The sequence below is a fragment of the Solea senegalensis genome, unplaced genomic scaffold (assembly GCF_019176455.1).
Source record: "Solea senegalensis isolate Sse05_10M unplaced genomic scaffold, IFAPA_SoseM_1 scf7180000014654, whole genome shotgun sequence".
Classification (NCBI taxonomy): domain Eukaryota; kingdom Metazoa; phylum Chordata; class Actinopteri; order Pleuronectiformes; family Soleidae; genus Solea; species Solea senegalensis.
Genome location: NW_025321090.1, coordinates 68,585 through 89,419, shown reverse-complemented (window position 1 = coordinate 89,419; position 20,835 = coordinate 68,585). Strand labels below are relative to the sequence as shown.

The 20,835-nt window shown below is 40.4% G+C and overlaps 1 protein-coding gene across 2 annotated transcripts in view; it reads right to left on the bottom strand.

The window, feature by feature from the left end:
* The window catches only part of drd2a (dopamine receptor D2a), a 35,209-nt gene extending 31,243 nt beyond the window's left edge, over positions 1 to 3,966 (bottom strand). The window contains exons 1-2 of one of the 2 annotated variants that reach the window (XM_044016575.1): positions 3,842 to 3,966; positions 3,511 to 3,689 (exon numbers count right to left, since the gene is read on the bottom strand). The gene's annotated coding sequence lies outside the window, so the exon portion shown is untranslated. Of the gene's footprint in view, positions 1 to 3,510; positions 3,795 to 3,841 lie in introns of those variants that run through there. The other variant, XM_044016576.1, reaches the window with a different exon arrangement.
* Positions 3,967 to 20,835: the final 16,869 nt, after the last annotated feature.

The following is a 20,835-nucleotide window of genomic DNA, read 5'->3' as shown; positions in this document are numbered from 1 at the left end:
TAACTTTGGTAAGTTTCAGATTTCAATTCATAAATAACATCGATGGAGGGGGGCCCAAAAAATACAGTCTGCCTTGTATAGTCCATTTATTTAATCCGGCTCTGTGTGTGTACAGTCCAGATATCACTCCTGATCGTACTTGTCTATCTTATCCTCAGCAAGTCCCCATAATATAAATCACCAGGTGCAGATACAACTGTGTGTGAGCACCGTGTGTGTGTGTGTGAAAGGTTCATTGTTCATGCTATGAATCCAGATTGTACTGCCTGTTGCTACAGGCTTCAAAAGACTTAGACCACTTGAGCTTCAAATTAAAAATGCATGATGATCCATGTCCATCCAGTAGACTCTACTGAGTAGAGCATTAGGTGTTAAAACTATTTTGGCCTGTGTTTGAAGGTAGCCAGTCTTTAAAATATGAAATTTTGATTTGAATAGCACCAACACCTTCACTAAGTCCAGCAAATAATACATACACACTGCATTTTGATCCATTGCTGTGTGTAATCAGTGCATCTAAATCCTAGCCCTACATACTTATCTAGGGATTAACTACTCAGTCATAATATAATATATATACACTATATGGATCAATATGTAACATGGTTACATCATTAATTGACAGACAAACCCGTTGACATAACTTTCTCAGCACATAACTGGAACCTGGAGCATAACCAAATCATGGTGGATCCTCTATTGGCTTTTGGACCTAATTGGCTCCTCCATCCCTTCAGTGATGATGCTGGTCCCTGGAGGGTCCACACATTTGACATGTTGGGGAATGGGTTTCAGGGGAAAGGAAGAATGTGGGCCACTTGGATACATTCGCGGAGATCCAATACAATTAAATGATTTACTTGTCAAAACACAATGGGCTGCCGAGCCAAGTAACCACAGTAAACACATGATGTAAAATGTACAGGAGGAGCTGTGCCGCTGTTTCTCTCACGACATTAAGGATATGCAGAATTTTCACTGCGCGTATAAAAGGGGTGTCGAATTTAATCGTTTCTACGATGCATCGCGATGCAGTCGATTCTGCATCGATGCAGAAACAAAACATAATCCATTATAACGCACTGATGTTGTTTCTTGATTTTCCAGCAGTGGAACAATAAAGTTGTAGCATTCAAAATAAGGACATCCTCATAGCAACGTCACATTTAGCGCAACATGGCAGAGGGATGTGAAAACCAAGCGCAAATAATAAAAAACACACGCCCAGTATTCTAAAAGCAGATGTTTGGGCACATTCTGGATTTTATGAAATGACTGGCAAGCACAAATTGGACTAAAGCCTGTCAGACAAAAATCAAATACCTCAGAAACACCACTGACTTGAGGAACCACATTAGCCGTTTTCACATTCAAAAATTTACAAGACGCCGTCAACTCTGCCGCCCAACTCTGAGAAAGGAAAGACGATCACCCAGGCTGTGGCAGCTTCCATTGCGAAGGGTTTACGGCCTTTTTCGGTCATTGAAAACCACAGTATAAGCTAACATCACATAGCTACTTTACAGAAAAGGTCATACCAACACATTATGCATCGTGATGCATCACAGAATCGAAATCGTAATTGAATCGAATCTTCACGAGAGCCTAGTGAAGATGCCCTGGAGTATAATGGGTTGATATTGCCACCGTGTAGTTTGGCGGTCAGTGAGTATCAAGTATGTATTATAGGTTGTGCTGAAAAGGTATTTATGTAAACTATTAATATATATATTTATATGCACACAAAAAGGTCAGTGGGGTCTCACAACCTGCTTTTTATCATTCTGTGTCAGGTGCTAGAGCTGTATCGCCCATGCGTCATGCTCACGAGGAGTTTGTGGACCTTGACATTTATGTGGTTTAACATTTCTAAAAGGAAAACTATCAGAAATAATCATGTCAGTATCGAAGTACACAAGACGGGCCAGAGATTACTCATCTTCCAAATTTGCAGCATTCCAGTGTTTCTTTATCAAGGACAAATACATGCTGTATTCCTTTTTCCTGTGGTGGAAAAAAATATGATACCTCTTATAGATTTCTCCACATTTTCCGTGTACATACATGTGTACATTTGATTACTGAGGTTGCGATTTGACAATCTGGCTCAAATTTGGACTGCGTAGACCTGTAAATACATTTTGTTTAGGATTTGGATAATTGGCCTTAGGCAAAGGATATGACAGAGTTGTTTTTGTTGAATGCACGTCATCTCTCTTGGGAGTGGTGTGGAATTCAAATGTCATTATTTACTGACCAGCAGCTGCATCAAGTTATCAGGCTTTAAGCCCCTTTAACCCACTCTGCTAATCCCTAAAAATCACTGTACTGAGTAATTCATGCTGAGATAAATATCTGTCTTTTACACGGGCAATTGTCTGGAAGCATTAAGGAGATCTGATTCAGTTGAGTCAGTCTTGTCTGTGTCAAACAGCTGTGTCTGACAAGTGCTGCATTATTGGCAGCTGAGGTGAGTCTGGTTGCTGCACAACATGGTACGGCATAAATGGAGACAGCGGTGGAGATGACATATGGATGACATATACACGTCCAAAAGAGCTGTCACGGCCAGCATGCTCAATCTCAGCAGATATCCCCTTATTTATGCTCTCACTATGGATTAGCTGCTCAATCAGTGGATTATTCGATATACTATATACTATTTGAGTCAGGCTGAGTTCACGTAAATGTCATTCCTTGAGCTATAAAGACATCAGAGAAGACACCTCTATGCTTATTTGAGTTATCAGTTAATGAGAAATATTCCCAACATTTTGCAGTAATCTCTCATATTATGGTGTTTTTTTTAAATTCATTGCAAAGTTTGGACAAGCCACTGACCACTTAAACATAAAACTTTTGTAAATGTATAAATCAGTGCAGCAGCCACAGACTACACATATCTACTGTAACACACAGTCAGTCGTTTCAAGAGTTGGAGAAAAGAGAAGCTTTTTTTCCATTAACTGTCACTGCTGGTATTAAGTTGTTAAAGCTGAACTGTGAGTATGATGGTGGAGAAGGAGAGAGGCTGTGGACTCACACTCACAGACACCTGCCCCGCGCGAAACAATGTACAGTATGGAGACGCTGCCTGTGAAGAAACCAACACACCTCCGCATTTTCACGGAGACTGAATGAAAAGCACACTGAAATGTGTGCTTTCAGATATTATACACTGGATCAATACTGCAAACAATCTCCACTGCAGGTACACAAAAGTACAACCCCCTGCCCTCTTCACAGTTCTTCCGACACAGTGTTGTTCGAGCCCTGACGCGCGCGTAAATGCGCTTCACAGCGAGGCGAAACATCGTATAAACAGCTGCAAATTCACCCTTAAAGTTCATATCTAAAGGAACCACAACCAGTAAATGAGTTAAATCTCTGGCGTGGACCACGGACCCCCGCATCCCGCCTAGTCCGCTCATATTTTTTATTTTATTTTTTCATGTTTTCTCCTGCAAAATAAAATAAATTAAAAACAAAACAAAATAAAAGCAGACCTACCTTCACGCCATAAGTTTGACTGAATCTCTGTGTTCGCAGGCACCAGCTGTTATAAGTCCAAGAGCATCCACAGACAGTTAGCTCCCACTGTATCCTTGTATTGCTCTGCACATTGCTGTGCCTACACTCTGCATAATTAACCGAGTGTGTGCTGCGCTCGGGTGCGAGGCGTCAGTGTCCTTAAGAGTGGGAGAGAGAAGGAGAATAACTGCGATATCCTACTACAGTGAGAAATACAAACAATAATATTACTAATGAAAACACGAAAGTCAAATAATAATAATAATGATAATAATAATAATAATAAAAATGATAATAAAAAAGGATTTACTTCATGAACTATATTCCTTGGTTGTTTGTTGAAAAGCCTGAGGTGTGATGATCTTCTGTAGAGGATAAGTGTGCAGCGCAGTGTCCGCCAGCTGGAGGAGCTTTACTGACGGTGGCAGGAGAGGAGACACACCGACGAACTGTGCAAATCAAGGCGGGGTTAACGCCTGTTCAAATCCTGGCAGGAGCGTATGTTTCCCTTGATGTCACTGGCATTGGAGAGACCTTTATTTTGTCTGAATGACACCTTTCCTTTCCACTGACAGCACTTTCTTAAAAAACAACAAAACACAGGAGTAATGGAGATTAACTATATATGTGTATATATATATATATGTATATATATATACATATATATACATATGTATATATACATATACATATGTATATATATAAAATAAATAAATAAAATAACATTAAAATTAGACATGAAGTATTTCAGATTTACCACAATGCACCAAGAAAGATGGTAATGTGAGAATAGGTGGATCCATACAAGCACACATATAGAGCTGCAACTAACGATTATTTTCTTAATCGGTTAATCTGTCCATTATTTTCACGAGTAATCGCTTGGTCCATCAAATGTCAGAAAATCGTGATATAGTGTTTGTCAAACCTTGAAATGATGATGTTCTCGAATGTCTTGTTTTGTCCACAAACCAAAATGATTCACTTTTAATGATTTTGTTGTTATGTGGAGCAAAGACATGAAGAATGTTCACATTTAAGAGGCTGAAACAACCAGAAATCGTACATTTAATAATGAAAAAATTATTAAATTGTTTCAGATCTAATAACATATCTCTCTCAGTGTTGGTTGAAAACTATGTTTTAAAAAACCTCTCTCCATTCAATTTCACTTCATGGGCTTATGAAGTGACTAAAGACAAAATGAAAAGATAGGCATGCAAAAGATAAAACAGAAAACCAAGGACAATATTGTAAAAAAACAGCAACAACAATGCTCTCAGAATAATTATGCGGCTGTTTTAAAAAGAAAACATAAATAATGTACATTCTATTCACTTACAATTCTGTGTGTGTGTGTGTGTGTGTGTGTGTGTGTGTTTCTTCTCCATTATAGAAGCATGTCCATGACGTTCAGTCCTGTCATGTAATAAGGAGCCAATTTACACATGAGATGCTTTGTGAATTCAATCAACTTAACTGTGAGGAGAGAACCCCAGTATTTTCCCCCGAGACCTGGTGTCAAGGACGGAAAAAAAACAAACAATGCACCATGTAATTTCACGTTATTCTGATTTATTCTATATACTAACACAGATCAGCTGCTTCAGTCTGTTCATATAAGGACAAGGACAAAAAACAGGAGGAAATCATTCTACGCATGCACCTGCTTGTGAAAATACAACTGCAAGTATCAATGTCGTTTCCCTCATAACGTTAGCTGTGCCTTTAGTCCTCTGTCGCCATGATTCTTATACTGGATCTCCCCATTTTAAAGCCAGACTTTTGTGTTTTAACTGTAGTTAAAACACACACACAAGCTCGTTCACACAGGAGAGACAAGTCAAGGATATTACAGGGAATATATACTGTCGTCCCTGCAGGAAAGTGAGGGCAGCAGTACTGATATGGCAAGAATGACGTGGAAATGTTCAAAACGTTGCATAACACTGGACAATGTTTGGCCCATAACTTCAGAAAGGCCTGAGCAATTTACACACAATTCAGGGAGTGTCCATAATACCTAACTATGTCTGATGTTTATTTGCTAAAATACAATGAAAGGTTATTGTAGCGTGAAAGAACAGAAAACCAATTCACGTCTGCAAGTCTTTTCTTTGATTGACCTTGGTTAGGACATTTTCTTCTCCACTCAATGTAGTCCAGGACACATGCAGCCAAGGTAATTGACTGACTCCTTCGCCACATATACAGTCAGTGTACTATAATCAACAGAGAGCTTTGTTCTCATCACTGAGGGATGGAAATTAAGAAAGTGCCAATATCTACATCATATATGCTGACGACTGATTTCGTCACTGACGGGTCAGCAATGGCAAGGTTGAGCTTTAACGAGCATTACCCACAAAGCATAGGTGCCACTGTTGTACCAGCACTGATATATAAGACATGTTTTTTTGTGATTGGACGTCTGGACGTCAACATATTAATATTTCTCAGTGTAGGCAACTATAGTTTACGTACGTAGTGGTTTGCACTGTTGCCATACAGCACGAAGGTGCTGGTTTCCATTCTAGGTCCGGGACCTTTCTGTGTGGAGTTTGCATGTTCTCCACGTTGTCTGTGTGGGTTTCCTCTGGGTTTCCTCTGGGCTCCACCTGACCTTGACATTTTGTCGTGCAATTTTGGTTGTCTAATGACTATAAAGCTGATTTCCTTTCCTTTCCTTTCCTTTCAGAATTAGAATGAGCTTTACTGGTTGTTCTCATACAGGTAATATGAGAGCGCAAACACGGACACTGACTGCAGTTTCTCTGTGCACTTGCAGATTAAAAAAATAACAAAAGGACAGCTAAAACTAACAAAGAAGTTAACATTAAGTTCAACAATGTACAGAAATGTCAAATAAGAATGGCGCAGTAGTAGTTACACAATAGTTACAAGTCACAGTCAGTTGCTTCAGTTCTGTTATTTCTCAAAGCACGCACAACACCAGCATCAGTTTCTCCAATTATTGTGGTTTTGTCTCCAGAATCTATGGGTTTACGTAAATAATGACACTTGTTTTGCCGCTTCATAGAGCCAAATCCAGATACAGACGCCGTCAAAGTGCTCCAGCGACAACAAAGCAAAACTTGCGTGCAGGCGGGAACCTGAGCATAAACACAGCTGAGAATAAAGAGGACAAATCACTGCAAGGACACAGGGGAACATAACGGAGAGAGAAAACAGACAAACTGACAAGAGTGAAGGAAACTCAATGACTAAATTCTCTGGTTACAGCAGGGAGCAGTTATGGTAACAGAAGAGATCCTAATTGCACAGTATGTTGACGGACTGTTGTCTGCAATCTATAAAGCTCTATATAGAATGGTCTGCAATTCTTAATGGCATATTTAATTGTTGCTTTTATTATGTTTAGTATAGTACTTGAGGCTAGAGTACTGTGTATAACCGTGTGTGCATATATAGTACTGTGGAGAAGTCTCAGGGCGCCACCATTTTCTGTGATCACTGGTATTTGACTGAAAGTTTGTCTCATGTTATAACAAGTTATGAGTTAAACGCAAACAAAATGTGTATGTAATGCTCAAGCATGTCTTGAATAAATGACATTAAATAACAGGACAAAGACAGGTTTTACCAGAACATTAATTCAGGGTCATTCTTTTGTTTAAGTGTGAAAATGTTGTTATTTTAAAACTGCATACATGTGATTGAGAACAAATTCTACTGTATGATCATTATGGCATTGCTAAAGACTTTTTCACAGTACTGTATTTACGTGTTCACATGTCACATCAGACTTCCCAGGAACTACAGATGTAAATTAGCCTATGGCTACAATCTGGCACATTTACATGTGAATGTTAATTAATGCGTGCTGTCCCAAAATAAACAAAAAGTATTCATTTGACACAAAATATGAACGTATCTCAATAAATTACAAAATGTTGTCATTTTATTGTATTTTAAATACATTTATCAGAAATACTGCTCCCTATCACTGCTGGTGGCTAACCGTGTAACTTCCATCCTATGCCCAATGCTTCACTTTTCAATCAGAAAGGTTACATCTATTTTTATAATATGTCCATGTGTGGTCATTATATTCCACTCACACACATATGGTATACAGATGCATATGCTTACAACACACACACACACAGATTAGACAGTCTCCCGGGTTGTGGTGAAAAGGCACAAACACATATTTACAGCCAGCATTGGTAGAATGCTAAATAATTCACAATGTGTGCTTTGTTTATATTATTTTCCACACCTACTTCAACCTCGTGTCATGCTAATGAAATGTCTCATAATCACTCGAGGATTTCTGCAATAAATATAAATATATATATAAAAATAAAAACAATAACATATAAATAACAAATAAAAAATGTTATCTGTATAGGACGGAAGAGTATTACGGCCACATTTGAAACAACTGAAAGAAATAAAAGGTCAGAATTCTGAGATTGAGCATTTTGAGATTAAAGTCAGAATTCTGCCTTTAATCCCAAAATTCATGCTGTTTTACTTATTTTTTCTTACATGTGGCCCTAATAATATAGCACTTTTCTTAACAAAATAATGTTACAATGCTTAATATCTTTATGTCAAGAGAAGGGACTAAATTCACTTTGGGATCCAGTCAGAGTATGTCTCAAACTGAACCTGTGCTCTGCTCTGCTTTAACCCGGCTGAAGTGCAGAGCCACGAGTGCAGTAAGTGAATGCAGGCTTAAGGTAGGCTGGGAAAAGGCCCAGGTCTGGCAAGGAGCACGACATTTCACACACATGCACAAACACAGAATAAGGTCCTGAAAGCGAGTCATATTTTATGCACCAGCACTCATGGCTTTAAAGTTCACCTCATCCTTTAAAGACTGTATGATTTACCACTGGTTATCACCAAATAAGCTTGTGTGACATTTCACGCTTGACACGAAGGCTCAGTTTGTGGCCAGCACTGGCACTAGAACGTGACATATTGTTTGCTGAGTGACACAGTGCGAAAGGCAGAGATAGAGAGAGAGATAGAGCAATGACTGCATGCTTTTGGTGACGGCACTTGCAGCGCAGAGGAGTTAAAGGGAAGAGAAGTGAGACAGAGGGAAAAATAAGACAGCCGTCTTTTAAGACTGTACTTTTACTCCAGGGAGGGTGGGAAGTAAAAAGCAGCCGATCATCTATAATCCCACAGAAAAAACAAAAACAACAACAATTGGTTCTGCTGACAAGTACTGCCTGTACAGCTCAAGCGTGTTCTGTGCCATTGACCTGCAAACGTATCCATGTGTAAAACACATTATTTACCTACACCATGGGGACACTAACCAGGAAGAGAGAGCATATTAGACCAGTCTTAGCTCCCTGTAACATTTAGAGTTGACTTTAAGCTCTTCCTCCTCCTTGTATACAAAGCACTTCATGGGCTACAACATCCACTTTCTAGCACTTTATCGTCCACAGGAGGGTTGGGGGGGAGGGGGCATAGGGCGATAGGCGGGGTCACACCCTGGACAGTTCACCAGAGCCTTCAACTAGCTCCTTTATATTCCAAAACAGGGTTTTTAACCACTTGACTGGAGCCTTTTCCTAATCATTTCATTGTTGTATTTGCATCTCTTTTCTTTTTCATTTTTATTTTCATTTTTATTGTGAACCACTTTGAGCTGAACTTGTAACTTATTTGACCGGCTTCATATTGTGTTCTTGTGACGATGGAGAGTTTGCAGTCTCACAGAAAGTGGGACCAGCGTTGTTGCAGCTTTGCACAGATTCTCATTTGTTGAACGAAAAGTACAGAAAAAAAAAAAAAACGTGAACATGGCGTAAACCCAAAGTCACTGCTGTTACTTTGTCATGTAGATGGCTACATTATGTCATACAATACAAAAGTCTTTTCACAACCAGCAAGAGAGAGAGTCATGATCAGCTCAGAGGAAAAAAAAAACAACAGCATTTAGAACAAACATCCAGAAAAATTGTTTATCAGCTCAGGGTGGTGGATCTGTGGAACAGCTGCACAGAGGAATTAAAAGTATGAGCAACACTATTTCAACTAAAAAAACAAAACATTAGTGTGTTAATACATACATGAAGACAGTGTTTAATATGTGTCACCACAAATGTACCTGCATTTATTCGTTAATACCCGTGACCTGAACTAAACTAACTCAATTAATTGAAAATTGGATTGTTTTTGTTGTGTTTTTATAGCCAACTTTTAAAAAGCTGCTTGGCCAGAAAAACACTTTAAAAACCCACAGGACATGAATGTGGTTTGAATGTAAATGCACTGCGTGAGAAAAGTACTAAAAGTTTCTGTTTACCTGCACTGCTGAGCAAAATCAAACCCATATATGAAGAGGTACAGCGGGAAAAAGTGTGGCTTCCTTGTCCTCGTGTGTCTGCACGTGAGTGTGAGATGGGTTGCAGGTGTGCATGTTTGAGTGAATGACGTGTGTGAGTGACGAGGTGGATCCTGGGAGCTGATTGGTCGTGCACAGTAGGTTCCAGAATAAGAGTCCTGATCGCCCCAGCTGCAGCGGACTTCCCTTGAACCACTCACAGTCAGACTGCCAGCAGACATTTTGTGTACTTGTTTTTAATAAACCTTGAAAGTGGTGTGTTTGGAGTGTTGTTGCTGAGAGTTGGGAAGAGAGAGTCTCCACATTTTTCCCTAGGCCTGAAAATTAGACAAAATTGTGAAACGGACATAACTTAATTAAAAGACAACTTTGTTTGTTTGTTCGGGTCGAGTAATTATGCATTTGGTATGAGGAAAAGATGTCGGAAGAAGCTGCTTCCATCAGGAAACAGTTGTTTTTTTTTCCCGTGTGTAATGTGCGACTGAACTTTGCCTATCATGATTTAGTGGAGCTTTAGCAGAGTGTGCATGCCAACTTTCCATCTTGCTCCACTGTCACATTTTATCACACGCTACAGTGCAGCAGATAGGAGGACGTGATAGAAGGGGAAAGAAAGTGATTTACTGAATGAAATAGGAAGAAGGAGCTTTAAAATCCTAGTTTCCATAAAGAAAATCTCATGCAAAGGGTCACTTTGTCAAGGCAAGGTAATAAAGGAGGAATAAGGTGGACAGAAGAGGAACAAGTCTGGTAATTTGCAAAGCTCAGAGCCACTCCCTGCGAAGCTGCACGTGGACAGTATGCGATGTGGCTCTGTGCAGTTGCCTTTGCATTCACAAATAAGCTTATTAGCCATATGACCACCCATGACTGAGTACAATGAGCGTTTGCCTGCAGTGAAAGAAGCTTTCATATGCTTTTGCTCTGTTTGCCGCTGATTGCAGGCAGATTTAAAAATGAAAAACCTTTTCCCCTAAGTGAGTTCGGAGTGATTGCACATAATCCAGAGGCTAAATGGATGGCAATTTACAGCTCCATGGAATCCAAACTCAAGTCATATTTCCTTTGTTTGCGGTTGGTATTTGCTGTAAAGTTGCTGTTGTTGTTCCCCACCTTGTTAGTGTATTTTACAAACTAATGGCAGGACTCACAATCTCACAATCTGGTCCACTCGACAATATTAGTCACTGATAGTCTCTGTGTGAACTGCATGCTCACAACTAGCTGCTGATGCATCTGTTACAACCCACACGTAAAGACAACCTCAGTTATAGCGCGCATTTGCTGTGGGTTTCACTTTTACTCCATGAACACTGACCCTGATTCTGTTGATGTGTGAGTGAAACCCAAACACACCCTAACTATAAACAGTGAATGTATAACCTAAGCAAATGTTAACCCTAAACTCAACCATATATAAGGACCAGGTTTTTGTCTCAATGAGGACTACTGGTCCTGACAATCCAATCCAGTCCAACTTCATTATAAAGCACTTTAAAGACAACACAGTTGGCCTAAGTGCTGTACACAGACATGACAAATACAAAAGTAAAATCATTAAAAATAGCAAACGCCAACATCTCACACTGAGTTGAAAGCCAAAGAGAGAAAATGAATTTTAAGAATGAACAATGATGTGGTCGCTTCTAACCCTCCCCTTTGTCTTAGCAACAACTAACAATGACTGATCTGCCGACCTGAGAGAGCATGGGGGAGCGTATGGCTGAAGCAGGTCGGACAGATGCTGTGGGGCAAGACCATGAAGACATTTAAGAACGAATAAAAGAATTGTAAAAATCAATCCGGACACAAACTGGAAGCTAATGACGTGAGGCTAAAATTGGAGAAATGTGCTCTGGTTTTTTTCTCGACAAGGTGACAAGGTCAGTAAATATGCCAGAAATGGCCCTAAACACACACGCAATGAAATGTCCAGAGACGGCATTAAACCAAACAGGATGCTACAAGTGAACAATGAGGAAATACTACATTGCAGCTGGTGTGCAAAGACACATTTACTGGATGGTATGTTGATTTGTCTTGAAGGTTTTGGGGTTTGGTCAAAAAGTGCACATGTACACCATTTCTTAACCATTTCACCTTGTGTTAACCTCTGCCCTTCCACTCCCAGAGACTGAGAGAAACATGCTGGTATCCCCTTTGCATCAATCAACAGTATATGATACCTTTTAACCTACAGTCCTGACGCCAACGATTAAATTGCAGAGCAGTAAATTGAAAACCTTGTTAAATCTGACTTTTCTCAGCTCCAGGTTCACTGGCATTTAAATTGAACAAATTATTTTTGGAGCAGATTCTGCTAAAAGGAGTACATTTTCTTTTTATTTCTTCAGTTTGAGGATTTTCTTATCCCCACTGTGTCTGACTTCTGCAACAGATATTAAGTTTAATACTTAAGTAATACAGAGTTTGTATATGCTTGGCATCACCCCAATCAAGACCATTTGGTCCAATAAAGAATGCAAGAACCAAGCAATGAATAAAATAAGGGGAGATGAAAGAGAAGACACGCAGGTGGACTAAAGCAAAGGAAAGAATGTTGACAAACTAAGAACCCTGGGTAATGAAGGCAGCGGGAATTAAAGTGCCCTCAGCTGGAGGAGAATGAGGAATTCTTATTTTAAAGAAGCCAACTCTTGACTATAATTGGCAGCCAGTGAGCAGTGAAGTGAGTCTATGATGTGATCATTATCCCAAGTGTAGAGGTTTCCTCCTGAGTGAGAGAGCAGGAGACAGGACAATGAGCAGGGATGTGAGAAAAGTAAGGTCAAGAGGGAATTGTTGTTCTTAGATCTGTTTAAAGGTATCAAAGTGTGAAATCACACGTGTCTGGACACAGGGATGGAGACAGAAGGATGCTAATGATCAGACCTAACGGGGGTATAAAAAAAAAATACAACACCCAAGAATAATCTGATTCATCCAGGACACCCACTGACTCTGGGGGAGCAAAAATTCATCTATGTCAAGAAGAGCTGTGGGGAGCATCTCCTGCCTCTTAGTGGACTTGCCTTAGTGGCAACAAGAAAAAAAATGGAGCTTGTGGTGCGTGTTCCTTTACTGTACCTAACCCAGTGAAGGCAGTGACATGGATAGTGTGATACTGAGCGATGGATGCCTGAGTGCAGATGAAAAGGATGTGCTTTTACAGTGTGCCATATCCATTTATTAGTTGAGTGGTAGTGGTTTCAACACCTCAACAGGGACAGTGTCTCATTACCACTTGGTGCATTTAGCAGAATTTGTCACTGTACAGTCAGTGTGAGTCCAAGCCTTTACAATATCATGAAGAGAAATCCAATAATTCTCTAAATCAGGAAACAGTTGGTGACAATGAAGAGGAAGAACCTCCACACAGGAGAACCAAACTACCTTAATTGACTGGTGGGTTTGAAAATATAGAAATGGGGGGAGAGAGCAGAGGAAAGGAGGAGAGGAGAGGAAAGGAGAGAAGAGGAGGGGGGAGGGGAAGTGGGGAAGAGAGAATACAGAACAGGGAACCATTTTTTAACTGTTGTATCTTTCCCAAGTGGCACTACTGTTCGCTGTCACAAAGATCAGATCACAAAGGTTATCTGGTGGATTTCTAAAGCGAGAAACAACTGTAACAAATCCAGATGGAGCCAGAAACCACAATCTCCGTGCTATAATGGAGACACTAAGACATGCGGTTGTGTTAATAAGTTAGCGGGGTTTGTTTCCTGATATTTCCTGATAAATGCGTGTACATTTTTGGATCGGTCCAGGGTGTATACCCTGCCTACCGCCCTGTGTCCGCAGAGATTGGCACAGCGCCCCCCGTGGAGGATAAATCGGTAAAAAATTGGATGGTTGGATGCACGTTTTTGAGCCATCTCAAATGGCCATCTGGACAAACTGGACAAATCCTGGTCAGACACTGCATCAGAGGGCTGGTAGAGCATAAAAAAATCAATAAAGGTTTTCCTCTCTCTGTGTCTGTCATTCAGGGTGTCCATCAGAGTGTGTTGCATGCATGTTCCCCGACCTGAGCACACACCCCCTTGGGCACTGACAGCACAATGGTGCAGAGCGTAGATGCTGAGAAAGTACTGAATATTTTACACTGTGATCAAGTGATTTGCTAGTGTTTTCTATGTTACCATCAAAACATAAGAAAATCCATGATGATCCTTATTCAACTTGATTAATCTACTACGGCCTTTGCTCTTCATCACACGTGTGCAAAGCCATAGTCTGTTCTCTGCACATGACCACAGTGCCCATCTTTAATTAGCGACAAGTGGATCCATTGCTCCAGCTAAATATTTTATTTGGTGGGAAAAGGTCATGGTGGAGCTGTGAAGAATGCTATTTGAGAAATTTTTTTAAAATTTATTCTGGCAATTATCAAAGTCAGGGACTGTGACCATTATTTTTGCACCACTCTGTGAGAATAATGAAGAGAAGGGCCTGGGAGCACATACCTCTGTAGATGTGTCAGCAAACAAGAAGCACATGAAAGATGGAGAAATTAAACATGTCGAACAACACGGTCCCACAGAGACATTTTACTCTGCACATTCCACCGGGGGAATGGAAGTGAAGCATGCAAAGCCCAAGTCAAAGGCCACGCATTGCTTTTCACGACGCTGCACATGCTGCTTCAGACGTATCTGCTTGCATTACAGAATTCCTCTTTTCACCCTCAATCTTATTCACTGATTCACAACAGGACGACTTCCCCGCGGCAACATTTCCCTGTGCATTTATAGGATTATTACAGTAATCACAACCAAAACATCAGTATGTGATCTGCATTTACATGAGGAGTCTGGACCAGGCGAGACGTCTCCTTAGCAAAGTGTATGTTGATGTTCCAACCTGTCCTCCAACTGAAAGGTTTTTTCCAACCCCTGAATACGACCTAAAGGTATGTTTTTATTACACTGGTGCAGTATTTTTCAACTCGAATACGCACAGCTGTTACTGAGGTTAGGGCAAATAAGACAGGGTTAGGCAGTAAAAAATAAAAAAAAATATAGTATAGTTAGGGAATCAAACCCTTGTCGACCACACTCGGGTGCAGTGCTCTCGCCACTGGCAGTCCACTCAGTGGCGAGAGCACTTCCAAGGTACCAGGTTGCTGTCATGTATACAACCACTAGGGGCGCTGGTTTTGAAAACGTAGACATCGTCATTCCTGCATACGACCTGTATGTACGTTTCATTGGAGGACAGGTTCTGATGTTCACAAGTGCTGTTTTCCATGAAGCCTATTCACTTCAAAACTGTCATGCCAACTCTCTCTCCTTCACACTCTCCATCCTAAGTTTTGGCTTTCTTTCAATCTATCTCTCCCTTTCTCACTCAGTCTTGTTGTAAAATGGCTGCCACTCTCACCTTTATGTAGGAAGTCATCTTTTGTGTGTTTCGCCTTTGTTCCCTCCTTTACCATCCTGATCCATGCACTATACGCTATCTATCTAGTCTACTCACGCATCAGCATTTCTGTCAAAAGTTTAATATTGCAGACAAGTCAGCATGTCCACTGGACCAACTCAGAGTACAAGTCCATCAAGAGCAATTGTCTAGCAACAGTCAATTCCTAACTCATTGTAAAGCGGTGTGTGTGTGTGTGTTGTTGTGAGGCTTGGGTGTCCTTTTGGATTGGAACGCGGCACAGCTCTGCCGCTGCCTTGTAAATGCCGTGAGGCAGGGGAGGATGAGGAGATGGATTCAAAGAGATAGGGGGAGAAAAGAAAGTGGGAGATAAAAGATGAAGTGGTGGGGGGCCAAGGGAGGAATGAAAAGGCACATATAGAGGCTGGGCGGGTGCGGTTATGAATAATATGAAATTACATCACATAGGAAAGCTCTGAGGTAACCTGCTGTCAGGGAATACTTCTGAAATTGCTTTGGAGTTGTATGCATTAAGTCATAATCAAGTACAATGACACTCCGTGGGGATTTTATACAGTGAGCATATAGTGTCTGCAAACACTGCTGTGAGTATAAAGAAGACTTTGCAGTTTGTGTTTTTGCAGCAGATTTGACGAGTGGATCTGAGCAAAACAGATGCTTTTGAAATATTTAGCGCTGCAGTCGTTAAATTGTATTTAGGGTACAGATCAATGCAGCCTCAAAGGCCTACAGGCTGTTTGTGGCATCACCTATCCTTCTGTTGGCCTGCATGTTTATTTGTTACCTCTTTACACCTCTTTTTCTGGTCTAAAAACTAACCTTGTCAGGACCTGTAGTCCTCATGGACACTAAAACCTGGTCCTAGAACCCCATTTATGAGGAAATGCTGAATTGTAGGGCTAAGATTTGGATTGCTTTTAGGTTAAGGGTGCACTCAAACCAGCCCTCATAAATCGAACTAAATCAATTTGGGTAGGTGTGAGTGCGCAACCAAATGCAGGAAGTGCAACGCAGGGCATCGTGGGTAAACACAACCAAAACATACGCGCGTGTAGAACGATAGCTGACGTCTGAGCCCTCTGTTGCAGCGTATATGTGTCGTTTGTTCACATAAAACAATAGGATTTGATGCAGATGCAGAGAAGTTGTCCTGCATTAACCAACAGATGAGCGGGTTTTCTGTTCATTATTTATCTTGTCTTCTCCTTCAGTAATTCTTGATGCAGCGCCGTCTCAGGCAAGGAGGGGAATACGTTATTCAAAATGCTGGATGTTGCAACCCCCCAAGTCGAGTGGTCTATTAGGTGAGAAAAATACCTAAGATTATGATTAGGGATTAACTATACGTGTGAAATCCTCTGTGTGCACATACAGTACATGTGCAGGTTTATATAATGTGTGTCTGTGTCTACAAGGGTCCTTCCTTCTACAGTGAAATGACATATTCAGTTAGTGCTCACAGTGTGGTAACGGTCACTAGGCCAGACCTTGACAAACCATCACAATCAGTTTATGTCTTGTCATAAAAACAAGCCACGGACACAAGTGTCTTCATGTGGATTGATTTCAAGGGCAAAATCATGTAGTTATGAGCAAGGTAACGTTTTTTGTTTTTTTTTCAAGAGAATAATAATAAAAAAAAAAACATGAATGTAAAACAAAAGGAATAGTATTGTTTGCAGCACAAACATAGAACAGAATTCATTTAGAAATTTTAAGGCCAGTCTCACATATGTGGAAAAAAAAAGAATCTGCAGCTTCCATCGTAGTATCATTTGAGGACATTGAATCTCCGCTCTTCTGTTGGTGTCTACATTCCATAATGACTGTTCATTATGACTTTTCCTCTCATGCTGCCAAAACATGAAGTGCTACACAGGTTCTCCCACTAATGAGCACCGGTGTTGGAGAGGTGCTGCCTAAGATTAAAGTTAGACTCAATTAAAATGAATGTTTCTATGGTAGTGATGTACAGTACTTCCTTTGTCCCACTGCAGAGTCAATTTAAAAACATATGACTGTGGAAAGTATTTTGAGGACAGTCATGCAGTTTCAATATGGAGCCGCACTTTCTAAATAATAGTTGTAAATAAAACTTTTTTCTTCATTTTAAATTCTTAATACACTATTTTAAAATGCAGTGAATGTGTATTTTTGAAACGTACATACTGTATTTGCAACATAACGTCAGCTGTCGGAAAAAGCTACTATTCAAGCAGCTGCAATTACCTGTTCTACGCTTTGCTCATGAGCACCTGGATTGTTGTTGCCAACCCCATCAGCCCACCGATTTCCTCTTGTGCATCAGTGATTTTGAACTCATCCACAGCTTCTCTGCTGCTCAATCTTGGACTCGAACATCAGGGTTTTCAAGCGACCCCCACTGTTCAATCTGCAGCGCTGTTAGCAATCAGACAGGTCTATTAGGATCACGGTCGACCAGCCTTTAGCAGGCTTTACCTGCTTTATCGCCCCCATTCCTGTGTGTATCTTAAAATGGTAGGGCCATAGATCTAAATGCACATTCACCTTCATACTTCTACTGGCATTCATTAAAGACAAGAATCTGTCAGTTGACGCGACATTAAAATAGATCAGTCAGAGCACGTGGAAAGGTTTCTAGTCAATTGAACAGATTTCATGAACACAAAGAACACACGCAAACACAGTCGTGCAGCTGTGGCCCACGAGGTAAAGCGGATGCCTACCTCCTGTTCCCGGGCAAGTCACTTAAAATAGCTCTGGGTGGCAGCTTGTGAATGGGTATGAATAATGTGTGAATGCACGTGCAATTCTGTGAATGACTAAACGACAATGTGTGAAATCCTTATAAAGTGCTTATAAAGACGAGGAAAGTCAAAAAATTAGTAGAAAGTAACTTTTTTTTCATCACAGTATCTGACGACAAGGCCACAGTGTATTTTTTTTGGTTTTTCAAAGGGTGTGTATCAAGTCTATTGAGACATAACAGTATCTACTCCTTCATTTTTTCATTGCTTTGAAATTTATGTTTATTCTCTGGCTCTCCCAGCAAGGAGAGAAAAGCACCAAGAATAATTAATTATGTGACTAGGGAGACTATTCCGTCTGGTGGCTACAACAAGCTTAAAACAAGAAAAGCTGCCAGATAAGTCTTTTTCCCCAGGAAAATTAATTACAGGAGAACAAATAGTGTCAAGCAGTGTGTGTGTGTGCGTGTCCCTGTATGTGTGTTTAAACTGACCCGAAAGAAGCAGAAACCAGATAGACAACTTCTATACCTGCCACTGTAACAGTCCCGGTTTTTATTATAACCTCCTATCCGCTCACTGCATAGATCAGTCACGGTCAGTGAACAGAGACAGACCTATTTGTGCTTGTGGAATGAATCGCATGTTTAGAATAAAAGCAAACACAGGAAGTCTCTGTGCTGATTTTGCCCTCGACAAGATAATACGTTTATATTCATTCAAAAGCCTTTCTATATATTTTATTTGTCAAAAAAAAAAACTTCAGCCATAATTACATGTCCCTGCTCTAAGAATCCACAGTTGGCTCTGTGATAACAAAAAAGTTTGGCACTCACATTTCTCAAAAGATGGATTTTTGTTATTTTTCCCGTCGTTTAACCTAACAGATAATTACTTACAAAAGCGCGCTCTGCTTTAACGTCATACTCGGTTTTCAGTGAAACAGTAAAACTCATATCTGTGAGTGTCCACAGGTTAATTGGTTTCAGACAGCTGCTGAAAAGCAATTTGTCTTCTCTTATCTTAAGCCCAGCCTCAGTCAAGGTCTGTTGTGATATTAACAGACCTTGATATTCTTTTTTTTCCGCTTTTTTTTTTTTTGCTGGTTTCCATAGCTGCACAGCACGGAACTCCATCCAATTCAACCTAGATCAAATTCACTTGGTTAAGTAATTTTTATGGTGTAGTGTAGGTCAAATTCACCAGGGGAAGTAAATTTGATCTACACCGCTGAGAGGTGCAAAAGAAAGGTGCTGTTATGGGAAAATAAAGTGGGATGAGTGAGAGAGATGAGTGTCAATGATGCTGCTTGTTGCTCTTTTCTTCGTGTCTGTTACACAGAGTTTTCACTGACGGTGAATCACAATGACCTCAGTGATGACTTTTCTGGTGCTTTGATTGCAATGAAATGTTCTAAATGTTTGTCCTTCATTTGCTGAATTGTAATAACTGACTCACTGTGTACAGCTGCACAGAAGGGAGACGTATGTCATGTTTACCTACCTGCTAAAGTGAACTATGGAGGCTCTAATTAAACTATTCAAGTCACAGATGACACATACCATCCCTTCTATGATGTTATAATGCCCTACAGTATGTTATGTGGTTAGGGTTTGGTTATGGCACAAAATACTCATGGTTTGAGTAGCTATGCTGTCGGGAGGAAACAGTCTGAAAGCCCTGTACAGCATCAGAGTTCTGTTTTCGTCGAAGAATTGTAGCTGATAAGTAGAACCTAGGTTTGTGACTTACAGGTGGTAAGAAGACTTGATGGAAGTAACAGCATGAATGGTACTTCAGCATGCCAAAAAGGCCAAAAACTAAACTAAACAAAAAACAAACCCCAAGCGCTCTTTCAAACAAGCTCTGCTTCCTGACAACAGGAAACAACAGTTCAGTTATTCCAGTACATGAAAACAATCGCTTGTTTGACCTGTGAGTGCAAGTGGACCATAGAGAGGGAAGAATAAATAAAAGCAATATAACAAACACTGCAGTGAACAAAACCAAATTACCAAGTACTATAAACTATATTCTGCAAAGGACACTTTCAGTTATATTAGATATCTGCAATAATCGCTTACATTACTTGAGGGAAAAGTGCCAATGCCTTAGAAATAAGGAGGTTTTTTGTATTGGTGACTGTTCTCTCACACGGCTGAGGACCGTGAAGACAGGCAAAATTCAAATATGGGCATATCAGCATTAAAGACTATTATTCACAAAACACTATTCAGGATCTGAAAGGTCACACTTCCTAAGGACTTCATCATGCTCGATAGCAACTGCAATTTTCTTACATTATTACGATTCTTAATTCTTTAAAAGGGTGTGAGTCACTTCACGCAGGCGACGCAGCTTACATTAAAAAAGACAACTTCATTTTCAAACGACAGACAACAACAGAACAGAACAAGATTGTCTCATGTCTGACTCCATGTGATTAAGAGAGTCTTTTGATTGCGGATGGAGCGCTGATTCAACATCACCATCGTTCCACTGACATAAAACTTCCTGCGTCTATAACTAACACTTCCTCCTGTTTCCAGGCCTTTGACCCGCATCGAGGCAGATTAGGTCAGCCGTTCCCATTGGTAGTCGACTGCTGCAGGGATGTGAAAGGCTATACACTGTGTGGTTTGGCTATTGATTGAATGTGTTCATTAGTTGCTGCTCCAAATTATTAGTAAAGTCCCAGACAACGCATGCATCTGGAGTCTGTCAGATGAACCCGACGGCTTAATCAAAGTACAGATGCCAAACTATGGAAATAATTCTTCCTCATGTAGGTAATGATGGAGCATTTTTAAAAGATTAGTCTGAATAAACTTTCTC